At 41.4% G+C, this 16,555-nt stretch overlaps 1 protein-coding gene across 16 annotated transcripts in view; it reads right to left on the bottom strand.

The window, feature by feature from the left end:
* Positions 1–16,555, bottom strand: part of LOC110960005 (pleckstrin homology domain-containing family A member 5-like) — a 318,880-nt gene that overhangs the window by 186,565 nt on the left and 115,760 nt on the right. The window lies entirely within an intron of this gene.

Below are 16,555 nucleotides of genomic sequence, written 5' to 3' on the forward strand. Positions count from 1 at the left end.
TCAAAGCCTGTCACAGTTCAGTGTCGCAGCAGCCTCAACACATCTCCTCTTTGCATATTGCAGTCAGCCTGATATATAAGACCAATGCACTTCATCTGGACCATATCAGACTCATGAGGGAATATGTAAGTGAATGAATTTCATTGCATATTGGGAGGAAAATAAATTCAACAGTGCCTCCAAGCAAAATCCTGCTGTGGGAAATAAAATTGTGCAGAAGAAGAATTCCACGCCAACTGGGACAGTATCTATGGAAGAGCATAGAATCATTTCTATGCTGCAGCGTCCTCACATACCCCAGCGTCTTCTGGTCTTTCCGGCAACAGTCGGGGCTTGACAAAAAGAGTATGGGTTACCTAGCACATTCTTCTACATACACTCACAGTTTCATGCACACAATTTTGATCATGATTTTCCACAGTATCAACTATGAGGCAATTATGAAGAATAATATAAAATCGAACACCAAAAGCTATCAAAATAATTAAACAATCCTTCTTTCAATTGACAGTTTCCTACTTGTTTAGCAGTCGACACCTTTCAGCACACAGTACCCAATAACCAGCAGCTCTTTAAAAAGCAATTACGGCATAGTTTTAGCTCATCAGCTTCCCTGTCACTCACACGACTCAGTGGATTCTTACTTCCAGCTGAAACTCAAAGCAACAACAGTTACTTATATTTATTTAGGCTGACTGCAGCCAGGTTTAAAGTGGACTGGGTATGTCAAACTGAGAGAGGCTAGTAGCAGCTACCAGACAGGATTTCAAGGCAGCACTAAAACCCCCCGGTTCTTCCAGGATGACCTTTGAAGTTATAGTCACGTGAGTGATCTAACCAAAACATCACTATCTTTTACAATGGTATTGCAATCCACGATCTGGACCACAAATCTCCCTACAGACTTACTTGAACTTGGTCAGTTGATTAGTTAGCAAATAATTGCCTAGATACAGAAATGTTGTCACTTTAACTCAAGACGAAGCTCATAAAACTTTGCATCCTGGTTTTATTCTGATATCATTAGGGAGCCTATGCCTGGAGGTGGTGATTCTTATCTCTGCTTTGTTTACATTTGTTGCTCCCACCCTGTAAAACTATGTGGACAATTGAAATTGACTGCTACATAGGTCTCCAAAAGAAAAGATTCTGACCACATATTTCCAGACGTTAGTGAAACTTTCAAATATGCAGCCCAAGTATCCCCTCGCATTGCATCAATGGCAGCCTTAGCAACAGCAACAATATGCTATGCATCAAGGTGACAAATGTATCAAAATTAGGGATGTGCGCGACTAGTCGTTTAATCGTTTAACCGCCTACTCATTTATTAAACGTTTAGTATTTTACTAGTCGGTTAAACGCTGCATTAAGCATCATGCACCTTGTCCCCGACCGGGCGCCGCCATGCAGTTCTACGCTCGGGCGTGCGCCGCACGCTCGTCCCGTCTGGGCTACCTGGTTGGTCCTGCCAGTAGCATATGCTTGTCTCTTTTTTCAACCCCCACTATCCCCCTCATCGTTAGCGGTGTTTTGACCACTCCAGCTACACCCACCACGTCCCATGTCCCTTCCTGCCACCCCGAAGCAAAGCATCGGCTCCAGTATGTGCTGCTCATGGACTGTCATGGCACACCGACCCGCTGCCGTTACGCACAGACGCAGCGGCACTTTCTGTCTCAGTGGACGACTGAACATCTTCATCAGAGGGTGAATATTCCTCTTCAGAATATGAGTAAGCCATTACTTGACAAAGCACTTTGTCAGCGTTGAGCAGACCTCTCGGTACGGTGAGTTTTCTCACTCTAAAATGTGCCGTCTTGCACTCTGATACGCTCCGACGGCGAGTCTTGTCTCCTCGGTTTTCAAACTCTGTAAACTCCAAAACTTTGAATGAAAACACGCCCACAACTGATGCTCAGATTGAAGTTCCAGATGTCCGCCATCTCCTGGTGTACAGTACATGAGGCACATGAGGCAGTATATTTGAAGCTATGGCTTGTTATGTTCAGCAATGTTGCTTGTCGCAATATTGCGACTTTGGCGCTTAAATGGTTAAATTGCAAGTTTTTGGAAATTGGAAATTAGTCGAAATTCCCATCCCTAATCAAAATATGAAGCAAAAATAACTTTAGCTCATATAATTAATTTGTGCAGCCATCACAAACAGTAACTACATACACTTAAAGTTTGTAGAGTCTCTGATGAGGAGAAAAGCTTTTTTTAGGACGTTGGTCTGTTGTCTGTATTCCCATCAAGTTCAATTCAATTCAATTCAATTGTTCAGCATGTCAATGTAGTGCCTGCTTATGCAAACTTCATACCAGCAAAGAGGAGTCCAGTATAAAAGCTCTGATTAATGCCAGAGACACAGAATGAACACACTGCTAACAGCTCCTACCTGCACACAATGGTCAGATGATTTTGTGCTTAGATGTATCCTGCTAATGTCTGCAGTTTCCCATCTGACATGATCATAATGAGGTCTTGCTTTTTGCACATTCTAGTGAGGTCCGACAGCGGCCGTTAGAGGTTATTCAGTGTACATGGTAATGGATGCGCAGAGTGTCAGGGAACTGAGGCTCTGACCCTTGCTCTCTTCACCGTGCCTGCCTGCAATCAGCCTTTGAGAGCTGATGTGGTTATTATAAGTCATTTATAGCACGATGACCCACAACGCTCTGCAGCTTTTGAAAATATACCTGCTCAAAGTCATTACACGACATGCCACAGGTTCAATGCAGTTTTAAATTAATTAATTCAGCTGTCAGGTATTGACACTCAAACCAGTTTAAGAGCATTAATTTGTCTCTCAGCAGTGAGTGAGTGGCCATTCATAGGATGTCATTCCTCATCTCTTTGATTTATTTAGAATGAAAGATCCCAGACTGACAAAGCAACCATTAGTGTTGGCTCTCAAACAGTCAGTTCACACACAGATTTGGAGCCATATCTCAAGGCATGGACTTCATGGAATGACACTTCATTTCAGTCACATGCCAGTGATGGGATACTATGGGCACAGAAAAATCTTTTTCGCTTGGGAACAATCAGATTGTAAACAAGCACAATTTCCCAATAGATGTACATCAAATGTGTATTTTGCTAGATGTGATCTAGACGCTTGATCTTTTCATGTAAGGTTGTTTATTAGGACCACACGAAGACTAGCTGGTGCCACTGGCATCAGCTAATGGGGATCCTTTTTTAAATAAAAAATAAAAAAATAAAATAAATAAATAAATGCATACTTTACCGCTGTCAGGCAGAAGGAATGTGGAGGAAAACCTGACAGGACAGAAGAACTAAAATAGACAAACTGTTCAAAGAACAGGTCAAATGAGGGAGTTAGAGAGGCAAGTTATCAAACTCCTGATATGCTTCTCACTTAACTTACTGACAATCAGACATTCGTCAAACATGGACATGAAGGTGAGCAAGCGAGCAGGATTTAACCCTGTCAGCTCTAAACCCTGCTGGTCTGTTTGAAAGGTATGTCATCTTAAAAACAATCACCCATGCTACTCCATTTATCATAGAAAGAAACCATTCTGTTGGGAAAATAATACAGAAGTACGTTTAAAATTTTGAACTTTCCCCCCAAATCACTTTAATCTACACATCTTATATAACAATCTGCCAAAAATAAACTGACTCAGCTGTAACCAACAATCAGGTGACAAAAATTGAAGGACTTCTTAACTGTACTGTGCTGCACACTGAAAAAATATAAGTAGTAAAAATAAAGACAATATCTAGAATAAGATAAGCAATTATATTTGATTCTAATTATATATTTATAACTGTGCATTATTATTATTTATTATACACACACATGCGCACGCACGCACTCAGGAGTTGAGTTGAGGCCTCACACAGCTGAAATATTCATGCTGCATGTTTCTGATGTTTACCGCCCTTACCAACCTGCACACTGTTTATATCACTCAAATGCTCGTCTTTCTTCTGCCTGTTCTCTCCTCAGTACAGGTGATATCTGTCTCTTTCGGAGGTTTCTTTCCCCAGTGTCACTAATTGCTACTCAAGAGGAAAATGTAGCGTTATTCTCTGTAATACTGACCTTAAAAGTGAGACATCTTACACTTTGATTGGGTGTTTTATAAAACTGAATTGAATTGCACTCAACAGAGCATCATTGTAAACAGGTGAGTCTGTTGAAAGCTGCTGGAGAGGAAGACGGCCAGTTGAAGACAATGTGTTGCTGTATTGAGTTCAGTGGCTTCTTGTCTGCTAAAAAATTTATTGAAATAGCCTTAATGAGGCATTAAAGGTGTCAAAGGAAGCATTTTTTCTACACATCCTATTGCTCAGACTCAGTTGGGAACCAAAAGCTTCAAGAACCAAGCGAAAAGAAATTTGCAGAGACAGCTGGACGGAGAAAAGAGCCAGACGGTGTAAAGGGAAATGCGACACTAGCTGGTCTGCTGGTGGTGACAAATGGAGTGATTACAGCCAAGGCAGACAGACAGCAACACATCAGACCTTTTCTGTGACAACTTATAAGACAGACTTACTATGAAGCCAATCAGGCATAATTAATATTTAATACTGGCTCCAATCAAAGTTTAGCTCGACTCTTAGTTCAAGCCCTGGAGCGCAGTGGAAGTCATGCACAAACTGCTCAAAATTCTCTGGTAGTCAGTATTAGGCAGGGAAGACAGACTTTAGAAAAGCTTGGAACCTGTTGCTGGTTTAAAATTAGGTTTAGCTCTGCAGCTTAACTCTTCCACAAGAGCTCAAGAGAGACAGCTGAGGTAGAGTTGGCTGGCCATTAGCAAAGGAATACTAGAGAGTTAAAAGCTTCACCCTTCTACTCTAAGAGCTGTGTGTGCTTCGGAGTCGCGGAGCATTCATCACCAGCATGGCAGCCTCCAGTTTTAACCCCATGCTGACAGCTCCTATTTGTAGAGCAGCATGCCCTAATTTTTTGTAGCCATCCAGGAAAGACGCAAGAGACAAGTGTTATCTAGTAAAGGACAAATTTCTAGAGAACTGGGAGAAGTAGAAAGTGGGTGCTTGGCAGAACAATGGAGTGATGACAGATGATCAGTGCAGAGCCTGAAATTCTACTACAATTAACAGTATAAGCGAGGGCTGGACCCGAATATCCGATCATTACGGTGGAATCCCAATATTTATTTTGAGATGAATACCCACTTCCCCCCACCCCACCTCGCCTGTCGGACGTTACAATCCAATCTGAATATTTGTTATTAATCGGGCAGAATATCTGGAGCCTAGAAATTGCTATTGGGGCCAGCCCTAGTATGAGCTGACACAGAGTAAAATGAATCAATGAACTGTTCTCCCCACTGGCTCCTTCATTGTTTTGTATAAGAACTGTTAAATTACAATCTCAGCCGAAGTATGACAAAGAGAATTACCTTGGACTGATGGCTGACAAAATAAATTCTTCACCTCAGAGACTAGATCGTTCAAAGGACACTTCTTGAAAAAAATGTGTCCTTCAGAGGACTCATGGGGAACATCAAGCCTCATGAAGACAGAAACTAATGGTACATCTGGGTGTTCCTCCTCCAGTATATAGTCAACTATTCTTTCCAAAAGCCAGTTTTTCATATCAATTTACATACAATGGTCAGGGTACTGCTCATGGTTAGAACAACTCTGCTCAGGTCTGTGGCTCAATAGGGGCTGAGAAAACCATCCTGATGTTGATGAGAGAAGCAGTTTCTGGGTTTCAGGCTGTTTTTTTCCACATTTCTGCACAAAGATTGGTCCAAAAGGAAAACTGGAGAGTATAAATTTCCAGCTTGTGTGTCTTCAGTCAGCAGAGATTAAAAACACACATAGAGCTCTACCACCAGACCCAGGCTTCAGCTGTAGCCATCCACCACCAGGCTAGCTACCACCAGCTACCACCAGGTACAGACTTCAGCTGTGGACATCCATCCACTCCTGGCAGTCTGGATCTCAGGCCCACAGCCTGAGCCTCTCCTGCCACTACCACTGCTGCCACTGCTGTAGCTGTCCTGTTGGTCTCCCTTGCCTGTCTGCTATCATTTCGAGTAAGCTACAGCCCAAACCTCTTCATAAGTCATGTCATGAAGCAAATCAACATCTCTGCAGTCCACAACAGGTAATAGCCATGAGAGGTTATTTTCTCCTGCTGCTGTCATGATTTTCCCTTCACTTTACTGCCTTGTCATGGCATTGTATCTCAGTGGCTATGCTATTGGCAATCCAGATGGCCTACATCCACGGTTGATAACTACAAGTTGTATTACGTCCTAAGTAAGTAGTGGGCCCGTGGGTTATGCAATACTGCTGTTCTCATTGTGTTTCTTCTTCTCAAATGATCTTGAACAAGGCCCTTTGCTTTAAGACTTACTCTTGTACTTCGTCTATCAAAAAACACTTGGAAATGTTTGGTAGTTATGCTTCTACTGTTGTCTGGTATCCAGTCTAATCCCGGTCCTTTGACTACATGTAGTACACCAGCTGATTTTAAGAATCTGTCTAGGTTACATGTCTTGCATATGTATATATATATATATATATATATATATATATATATATATATATATATATATACATATATACACACGTGGACAAAATTGTTGGTACCCCTCAGTTAAAGAAGGAAAAACCCACAATTCTCACTGAAATCACTTGAAACTCACAAAAGTAACAATAAATAAAAATTTATTGAAAATGAAATAATTAAAATCAGCCATCACTTTTGAATTGTTGATTAACATAATTATTTAAAAAAACAAACTAATGAAATAGGGCTGGACAAAAATGATGGTACCCATAACTTAATATTTTGTTGCACAACCTTTTGAGGCAATCACTGCAATTAAACGATTTCTGTATTTGTCAATGAGCGTTCTGCAGCTGTCAACAGGTATTTTGGCCCACTCCTCATGAGCAAACAGCTCCAGTTGTCTCAGGTTTGATGGGTGTCTTCTCCAAATGGCATGTTTCAGCTCCTTCCACATATGTTCAATGGGATTCAGATCTGGGCTCATAGAAGGCCACTTTAGAATAGTCCAACACTTTTCTCTCAGCCATTCTTGGGTGTTTTTGGCTGTGTGTTTTGGATCGTTGTCCTGTTGGAAGACCCATGACCTGCGACTGAGACCAAGCTTTCTGACACTAGGCAGCACATTTCTCTCCAGAATGCCTTGATAGTCTTCAGATTTCATCGTACCTTGCACACTTTCAAGACACCCTGTGCCAGATGCAGCAAAGCAGCCCCAAAACATTACTGAGCCTCCTCCATGTTTCACCGTAGGGACAGTGTTCTTTTCTTCGTATGCTTGGTTTTTGAGTCTATGAACATAGAGTTGATGTGCCTTACCAAAAAGCTCCAGTTTGGTCTCATCTGTCCAAAGGACATTCTCCCAGAAGCTTTGTGGCTTGTCAACATGCATTTTTGCAAATTCCAGTCTGGCTTTTTTATGAGTTTTTTTCAGCAGTGGTGTCCTCCTTGGTCGTCTCCCATGAAGTCCACTTTGGCTCAAACAACGACGAATGGTGCGATCTGACACTGATGTACCTTGGCCTTGGAGTTCACCTTTAATTTCTTTGGAGGTTGCTCTGGGCTCTTTGGATACAATTCCAACGATCCGTCTCTTCAATTTGTCATCAATTTTCCTCTTGCGGCCATGTCCAGGGAGGTTGGCTACTGTCCCGTGGGTCTTGAACTTCTGAATAATATGAGCCACTGTTGTCACAGGAACTTCAAGCTGTTTAGAGATGGTCTTATAGCCTTTACCTTTAAGATGTTTGTCTATCATTTTTTTTCGGATGTCCTGGGACAATTCTCTCCTTCGCTTTCTGTTGTCCATGTTCAGTGTGGTACACACCTTTTCACCAAACAGCAGGGTGACTACTTGTCTCCCTTTAAATAGACAGACTGACTGATTATGAGTTTGGAAACACCTGTGATGTCAATTAAATGACACACCTGAGTTAATCATGTCACTCTGGTCAAATAGTTTTCAATCTTTTATAGAGGTACCATCATTTTTGTCCAGGCCTGTTTCATTAGTTTGTTTTTTTAAATAATTATGTTAATCAACAATTCAAAAGTGATGGCTGTTTTTGATTATTTAATTTTCAATAAATTTTTATTTATTGTTACTTTTGTGAGTTTCAAGTGATTTCAGTGAGAATTGTGGGTTTTTCCTTCTTTAACTGAGGGGTACCAACAATTTTGTCCGCATGTGTATATACATATATGATCATCATGTTATAGCGTAATGATCTGCAGAGGAAACCTTGGGTCTTGGTATAAATGTGAATGTTACTTTGACATGTAACACTCCCTTTGGCAAAGGCATTCCTCTATGGCAGTAGCCTCCTGCAGCAGGCCAATATGCTCCATGATACCACAACTACTGTTCAAGAAAGGCTTGAGGAACTCAAAACACACATTGGCTGATGCATTGGAGCTGTTTTGCTGGCTCGCAGGAAATGATATTACTTGTTAGGTAGTTTTAATGTTCGAGCTGATCCGCGTATATATCTAACGTGTGGTATATTATGATTTGATATTTGACCAAGCTAACATGTTCAGTCTTGTATGCAACTTCGTAGTCCATCAAAGAAGTGTACCACCAGCTGACCTCCAAAGACGGAATAGTTTGACCAGATTTAGCTTTCTGATGATAGGAGCGCCTACTGAGGCCTGCTGCCACTCCACAGGCTCCTCCAGTCAATCTAATCTATGAAAGATACAAACAGCATCTGTGGCACACTGGCTCATCAAGCTCTCAGACATTTCTGCAGTCACAAACAGGCACAGCCTTCAGAGTCTCTGCACCCAAGCTGTTGTTTTTCTACCATGTTCCTCTAGTTTTTCAGTTCGAGGTTGTTTTCCTCTTTTTCTGTTTCATTGTATCATACATGAAGGGCAAACTTCAATGAACAAAATTCAAACTAAACATCAGAACTATCTAACATAACAAAATGTCTCAATACTGCTGATAAAAGTATGTTAGAGATTTGTGTAACTTCCTCTGACTACAAATGTGTTTGCTGCTCTTGGGTAAGACCCTGGTTCCGTGCACATGTTCACTTTGCGTTGCCAGATAAGTTGATGGACTATTTGATCCAGTATGACTGACTGGAGTTTGTTTTACAATTTTCTCATAGCATATGAATTTATCAGTCCCACCCAAACCCACTTGTGGACCAGAAGTCAAAATTTACAGCCAACCAGCTCTCTCTCTCTCTGATTATTTCTACTGGATAACATGACACAGCACTTTGTACTGCCTCTGTTGGCCTGTACTCACAGATTTGAATGTGTGTGTTTGGCAGAACTGGCTTGACTGGTTGGCCTGTAACCGTGTGTGTGTTGTGTTGTGTTGTGTATGTGTGTGTGTGTGTGTGTGTGTGTGTGTGTGTGTGTGTGTGTGTGTGTGTGTGTGTGTGTGTGTGCGCGCACGCGTGTGTGCATGTGTGTGTGCGTGTTTGGGGGGGCATGACAAATGGCTGGCTGGATGAGCATGGTTCAGAGATTTCAATTAGGTGACAGCACTGGCCAACACTCTCTCTCCCTTTCTCTTTGTCTCACACATACAAAAACACACAGACACACACTAACTTGTCTTGCTGAACTACAAAATATCAGCAGCAGCAGCAGCCAGGCCAATAAGTGTGTTTCAGGCAGGCCTCACTTCCACACAGCATTAGCTCATTCCGTCTCTCTCTCCCAAACTGCTGTGGAATAGCAAACAGCAGCCTGCTGCTGATCTGCTGCTGACGTCAAACAGTCAGGGAGTGAAGGAAGTAGTGCGCTGACAGCTGCCATTTCTCACAGCTGCATTACTGTCAACTTCCAGCTGTCAAGAAAAACAGAAAGACAGACAGAAAAGGGTGCTGGCAGGCAAAAAAAGCAAGTAAATTGACATTTGACCACTATCTGGCAACATGTACATCATGTGCTGACACAAGAAAACACAGCTGCTTTTGGGAAATCATGATAACAGAACTTTGTTAGTTGGGAACAATACCTTTAAAATTCCAAGATACTGTAAACCCAGCCTAATGCCCCAACACAAACGACATTGAATTGACAGAGTGAACAGTAATGACTAATGCTATAAGCAACACGCAGCTCACATTAGGAGCTTTAGCTTTTCATATCCTTTGTAGCTGCTGTGTGAGGTACATTGCTACAACACATTCAGCTGCTGCAGTTCATCAACAGAAACATTTCTATTCACGTCAACAATTGTGAAGCTTGAACTATGTGTACAGAAATGGATGCCTGTCTTTCAACTGCTGAAATCACTTTGAGGTTTGTATTTTTTGGTTTTCTAGGATTTGTCTCTGTCACAGAGGACCTGTTGCTGCAGCTGCACTTGCTGCTGTCATTCCACGTTCTATTCCAGTATATCCAAAACTTTCAGCATGTTTTAATTTACGGTGGGTTGACTTTCACTGCAGTATAAAGTCCTGCCCTTCCATCCAGCATAACAAACAAATAATGCTTGTAATAATAATCATAAAGAAGAAAAAACTCGAAGTACATTTTTAGATTTTATTTTCCAAACAAAACTAAATAAAACAAAAAATCCGTAATCCCCACATACAACATTAACTACGATGTTAGTAATACTGAATAAAAATGATGTTTCTACATGCTGAAGATGTTTTTCTGCTTAGTTTCTTAGTGTTTTTCATACTATGCACATCAACTGTACAGCATGTTTTTCCATGCTGAGTGTATCTTCCAACAACTTGCTTCTCTGTTTATTGTTTCTGAGCCATGCTGCATGTATGCTATTGATCAAGATGGTTGGTTGAACTGGGCTATTGCCACTTTATAGACAGGATGCATTATTACACATTTGCACACATGACATTAAGTCAAAACAATGTTTTGTTTATGAAAAATCTTAATTAATGCAAATTCTGTTTTTCTGCAAAATTTAAAAAGTGAAGTAAATTTTTGAGGGTTTGTGTTGTGTTTTCTTTCTTGCTTTGTTTTCTTTTCACAGGATTCCCTTCCTTAACTTGCATCCTCTCATTAAGTTTCATTTTCTATGATCAGCAGGTACGGCACTTTACTCTTTTCTTTGTCTCTGTCTTTCTCGGTATCATCTCTCTGAGTGACCCCTCTTGAGATTAGGAAACTCCAGACAAACAGAGCACTGTCCAAAAATGGGGCGAGGACCAGTTCTCCTGTTACACCTCTGACCTGCAACAGCCCAGATGGAGGGAAAGATAAATATGCATACGAAAATGACACACCCGTTCTGAATTTTTGGTGTGTATTTCAGAGGAGAATATCTGAAAGTCTGTTACGGAATGGAAGATGAGCCGTTCGTCTGGCTGCCAGCAGGAGAGATGATACAAACCCAAGCAGCCACAGATGGAAAAGTCAATAATGATGTTTCATGTGTTTATTTTTATTTTTTTGCTGATAAAGTAATATCTGAGAGGTTACTGTGGTCAAACCATGCATGCTAAGTAAGACAAAAACAGACAGAAACAGCCTGGCTCAGCCTCACTCCTCCATAAACAAGATGACTGAATAGTTGATCTTCTCTGATTCTGACCTGGTATGAAGAGGCAGCTGATGTTTGCTTTTTTATCCTAAACATCGGATCTATTCCATCGTTGTCTCTGAGACAAGATGCCAAAATTCTGGGACAGAATCAAGGACACTGATGAAATATGCAGCATATGACCTTTGAATAGGATTAAACTGGTATTCCTCAAGGTCATGGTGATGCAGACAAACAGGTCAAATGCCACTAACTACTCCTTTATTCACTGCAGTTCTGGCCCCTTTGCACATTTTTTGATCAGGTATCATATTTCAGTACTCAGTATTACCCTACAAAGGCAAAGAGTCTCAACAGAAGTAGTGAAGTTGAGAAAAAACAGGCATCAAGCTGGACTCTTTGTGAACTCTTTGATCGTTCAAAGCACACTGCCACAGAACACACAACACAGCTATGGTACAGATATAAATTGCAGCTACATTCTACCTATGGAAAATCTACAGGGAATGCTCAGCATTTACTAATAACCTGTATGGCCTCATCTGTCTGATCCAATTTAACAAGAAATATTAATTTGCTGACTATTTACGGTCCACAGTTTGCAGGAACCAAGTGGTATTTATGTGTTATATTCATATACTGAGTATTGCTAAATGGGACACTTTCTGAACATGTGTATTATGTCACAATTTAAGGAAGCTGAACAAGTGTCTGATGGTGAAAACTCAAATTTTACGCAAACATTTGAAAATACACAGAGTCAGCTAATATTTTGGTAGAAGTGAATATATATAGTGGGAGAAGGCTGACCACTCTCTGTGACAGGAGGGCGTGGGAACAGGAAACACATCAGTGACTCTCCCAGATGTCAGATTGTGGGGTCAAGAATTTCTCCACCCTGATGCCAAATGAGGACTGGGCTGGACTACTGGGCTGTTCCCAGTGTCCTAATCCAGGATATGATGATGGTAATGTGATAGCAGATCAACGCCATGGGCAGTGGGTGATGTGTTCTGAGAGCCACCCATGGGTGTTCCAGCGGACTTAATGACTAGAATGAAGTATTCTTCTTCAATGGAAAAATAGCCAGGATGCATTCTGCCAGCAGCATGGCTAACACTCATAGCTTTCTTTCTTCTTTCTTTCTTTCTTTCTTTCTTTCTTTCTTTCTTTCTTTCTTTCAAGTTTATTTGAAAAAGGACAGCGTGCAGTTACATTAAAAAGATGGCTGCACCAGATTTAGCATCATGCTAATTTCCATCTGTAGTCCTTGGTCCATAAAGCTACTCACTTTCAGAATCCAGAGACCTGCTGTACAGTTTTCTGGTGAAAGTCTGATGCAGCAGAGTCTCATTGCTTGAGTGCTGCTCAACAGTAACTACTGAGACTTGTACTCATTTAGTTTTCCCCAGCTGGTCTGCATGGTGGGGGGTTATGGCGGAGACGGCCCGAATATTCGGATCCATTCGTCTGGTCTCCCCCCGGATTGGAGGAGACCCGCCTGAATATTTGGAAACCTACCGTTTCCTCTTGTGTCCAGGTGCGTCTGGCCAAAAGAGTCCCCGGGAAGCCACACGCCCAAAAGACTGTTCCGGGCTGAACCAAGGGGAGGGATACGGAAGGGGTGGCTGCAATAGTTTTAACTTTATATTTTGTTGTTGGATTAAGTTTGGTGGTTTTAGTTGGGTTAGTTTGCATTAGTTATTTTCTGTTTACTTTATTCTGGGTTATGGTTTATGTTGGAGAGTTTTTAACTTAGTTTTAACAGCTAAGGATAAGATGATCTACCTGCAGAGTTTTATTGGTTTCTTCCTGTTGAGCAGACGAGTATTAGAGGAGGCTTTGTCCCTCATTCGGGGTGTTCTGGTGTTCTGCTGCTGGAGAAGCCACTGCTCCTGACCTCCAACGCACCTTAAGGCACTTGCACTTTTTTTCACTTGTACTTTGATTACTTTGTATTTTTGCACATTTGGAAAATAAAGAGGATAAAAAGAAAAGAAGTCGACCACTCAAATGCTGCCTCCGCCTGCCTTTGTACTGCTGTTCTTCCACCGCTCGAGCCGCTTGACCACATGCGACGAAGTGAAGCGTGATGTCAGAGTCGGCAGCAACCCGGCCATTCGGGTGGTGGTAACAAACACGAATGGATGAGCCGAGATGAGCCGAACACGGCGGGATGAGCCAAAGTGGGCCGAAGGCGAAGGGAAGAGACAAGCTCCGAACATTTTCATCTGGGGGGAAGAAGGGGTAATCACATAGACATATGTGTATATGTTATAGACATAAGTGTACATGTTTATGTGATCACACGACGGGATGAACCGATGTGGGCCGAAGGCGAGGGAAGACAGTAATGCCGAATATTCGTTCCGCCCGGTAACGTCCCACCGGGGGGCGGGTCGAATATTCGGATACCAAAATTAATATCCACATACCGCCGTAGCGAATGAATATTCGGATATTCTGGATATTCAGGTCCAGCCCTATCCAGCACCCCCCGCGACCCTAGTGAGGATAAAGCAGTGTATAGAAAATGGATGGATGGATGGATGGATTTTGATAGTAGCAGAAGATATCTTTCTAGGACTTTACAAACGAGAAATTAGAACTGCAAGCATTTCATTCACCTGATTTACAGAATATTTGGAATATTAGTTGTGCTGATATACCAAAATTCAAGTCTGATACAGTTTAAGCTAAACCTCATCCACATCTATGAAAAAAACACTTACACATACATGGTGTTGCAAAATGACTTTTGGAAAACCTCTCAAACCAGGTCAAGCAGCACCATTGTCTCTGCTGTGCATGGCTAGCATGTAGCAAGGGGATGAGGTCAGAGTTAATTGAGCTATCCTGTTTCCTTCCTGTGTGTATTCTCTGATGGACAGCCAGCCTCAGACACAACAAATAAAGTCCTGATATAATCACACTGACCAAAGCCTTCCTGTCAGAGGAGGCCACATTTTTGTTATTGCACTGGCATGTGCTGTTGTATTCATGTTCCACCCCACCCAGCCATTCAACACAATACTTTGGAGATCTGTATATCAAAAAGGTGACATAATCCCTAGTTATTAGAAAAACAAAAGGAGTACATATGATTGATAAACCCCTTCTCTTTCTCTGCATCTTGCATATAGAATAAAATCTGAAATTGTTCTGTGCACTGGGGGAAAGGCTAAACACAAGACAAAGCATACTTTTTTAAGGTTTGTTTTTTGAAGTACAGACTGTCTTCTTTCACACTGTGTAGAGTGGGAGGATGAAACCAGTACTTCAGGTTCAACATAAACACATACATGTTGTAAAAGCTCAGTTTGGCTCTAGCTACTTTACAAACACACTCACTCAGGCACACACAGCACCGTGAATCAAATCCACGGGGCCCCTGCATTTTCCTATAAGTAGGCTTTTTCTCCAGCCATCTTCTATTCTACTTATTTTATTATGGCTACATCATAACTGCTCTTCTCCTACCTGGGGATGAATGAACAGCATTGGTGTGTTGCTATTCTGTGGATCACGATGTGATGTGATGTGAATAAACATGAGGTGGTATAGCTGTGACAAGTTCAAAGTGAAAAAGTGACTGCCTTGTGTAGGTCATTTTATCACATTCAAAAGCCGATCCCACTGGAGCAGCAACTATTTGTTTATGGTCATATATGTCAAAGAAAGAGTATTGAAATGACATACAAGAATATTATTTCAATGATATGTGAGAAACACCAGCGCTCACAAAAACAAAGGAGGATAACCTATATTTTCATGACAACTGAGCAAATTCCATGTGCTCATGAAGACCATGGGATTTCATGGAAAGTTCCAGAACAGCAACTTTACTAGTTGGACCACAAATAGAGATTGTGGTGTCAATACACCCTCAGTTGCCCACCACAACCACAAGTATCACACACACACACACACACATAAATGTAACTTGACTTTAGAAACGTTGATAAGAACAGCAGGACAATCATAAGAAAGGAGACATGTTTTACCTTGACAAGTTCAGCACTGATGGTCATCAAGCATGAATAAAATCAGACATATAATCAATCCCTCCAGGAATCTGCGATGTTGTGATCGCGTGAATTCACGCAAAATCTACCAATCTCTACGAATTTTGCGCAGCCTTGCAATTTTGTCCAATCACTGCAACTTTCCCGCAATTTTGGCCTGCCTCCCGTGAGTTCCACCAATCATAGCAGCTCCCAGCGCAAACGTAATGCACATATGTCACCGAATTCACTTCCTTGTTTCTGGTTTGAAGATGCAGACATACGATACTAATGTCTCTCATTTACCAACAAAAATTACTAGGGTGTAACTCATAAAACGATACAAAATACGAAACAGGGCTCACGATACGAAATACTCACGATATGAAATAAAGATTAAAGAAAATCCCCAACAGTAGAAAGTTATGCAAAAATCTCATTTTCTTTATTCTCTTCCTTATGCAGACATACAAACAATAACGCTGCATCGGTACGAAATAAATGCTCTTTGAAAAAAAACAAAATTGTAGTTTTTTCCCCTTATTTAGACTACAGTGCAAATGCAAACATAAAATCTCAATAAAAAATTGCTTTGTTGTTGTAACAATCAGGATAACTACGTTCTTGAATGAAAAGGAAAACAAATACCAGTCCTAGGAGCTGCAGTCCAGATCTATAAATGCCTGAACTGTGAACTAGTTGTACTCGCTGCAGTATACGGCGAACTGTAGCGGCATATTTGGCACACGGTTTTTGTTTTATCCGCAATGTTCTCACCGTTCTCTCGTCGTTTACATAGGAAGCCAAAATAGGTCCACACAACCGATTTATTTGACGAAGGAGCGTCAGCTAATTCCTCAACCTTGTCTTCCTCCGTTTTGAAGCGAGTGTTTTGCTACGGTAGGCGAGGAGGGTCAAAAATCATCAGTCTCAGTGGTGCGTGGCGCCCCTTCGCATTTTATATTTCATGCTTTTATTTTGTGCGTCTTTGAATTTTATTTCGTCATTTTTTATTTTGCGAAATTTCATGGCACAAAATTT

Source organism: Acanthochromis polyacanthus, chromosome 1 (assembly GCF_021347895.1).
Source record: "Acanthochromis polyacanthus isolate Apoly-LR-REF ecotype Palm Island chromosome 1, KAUST_Apoly_ChrSc, whole genome shotgun sequence".
Lineage (NCBI taxonomy): Eukaryota > Metazoa > Chordata > Actinopteri > Pomacentridae > Acanthochromis > Acanthochromis polyacanthus.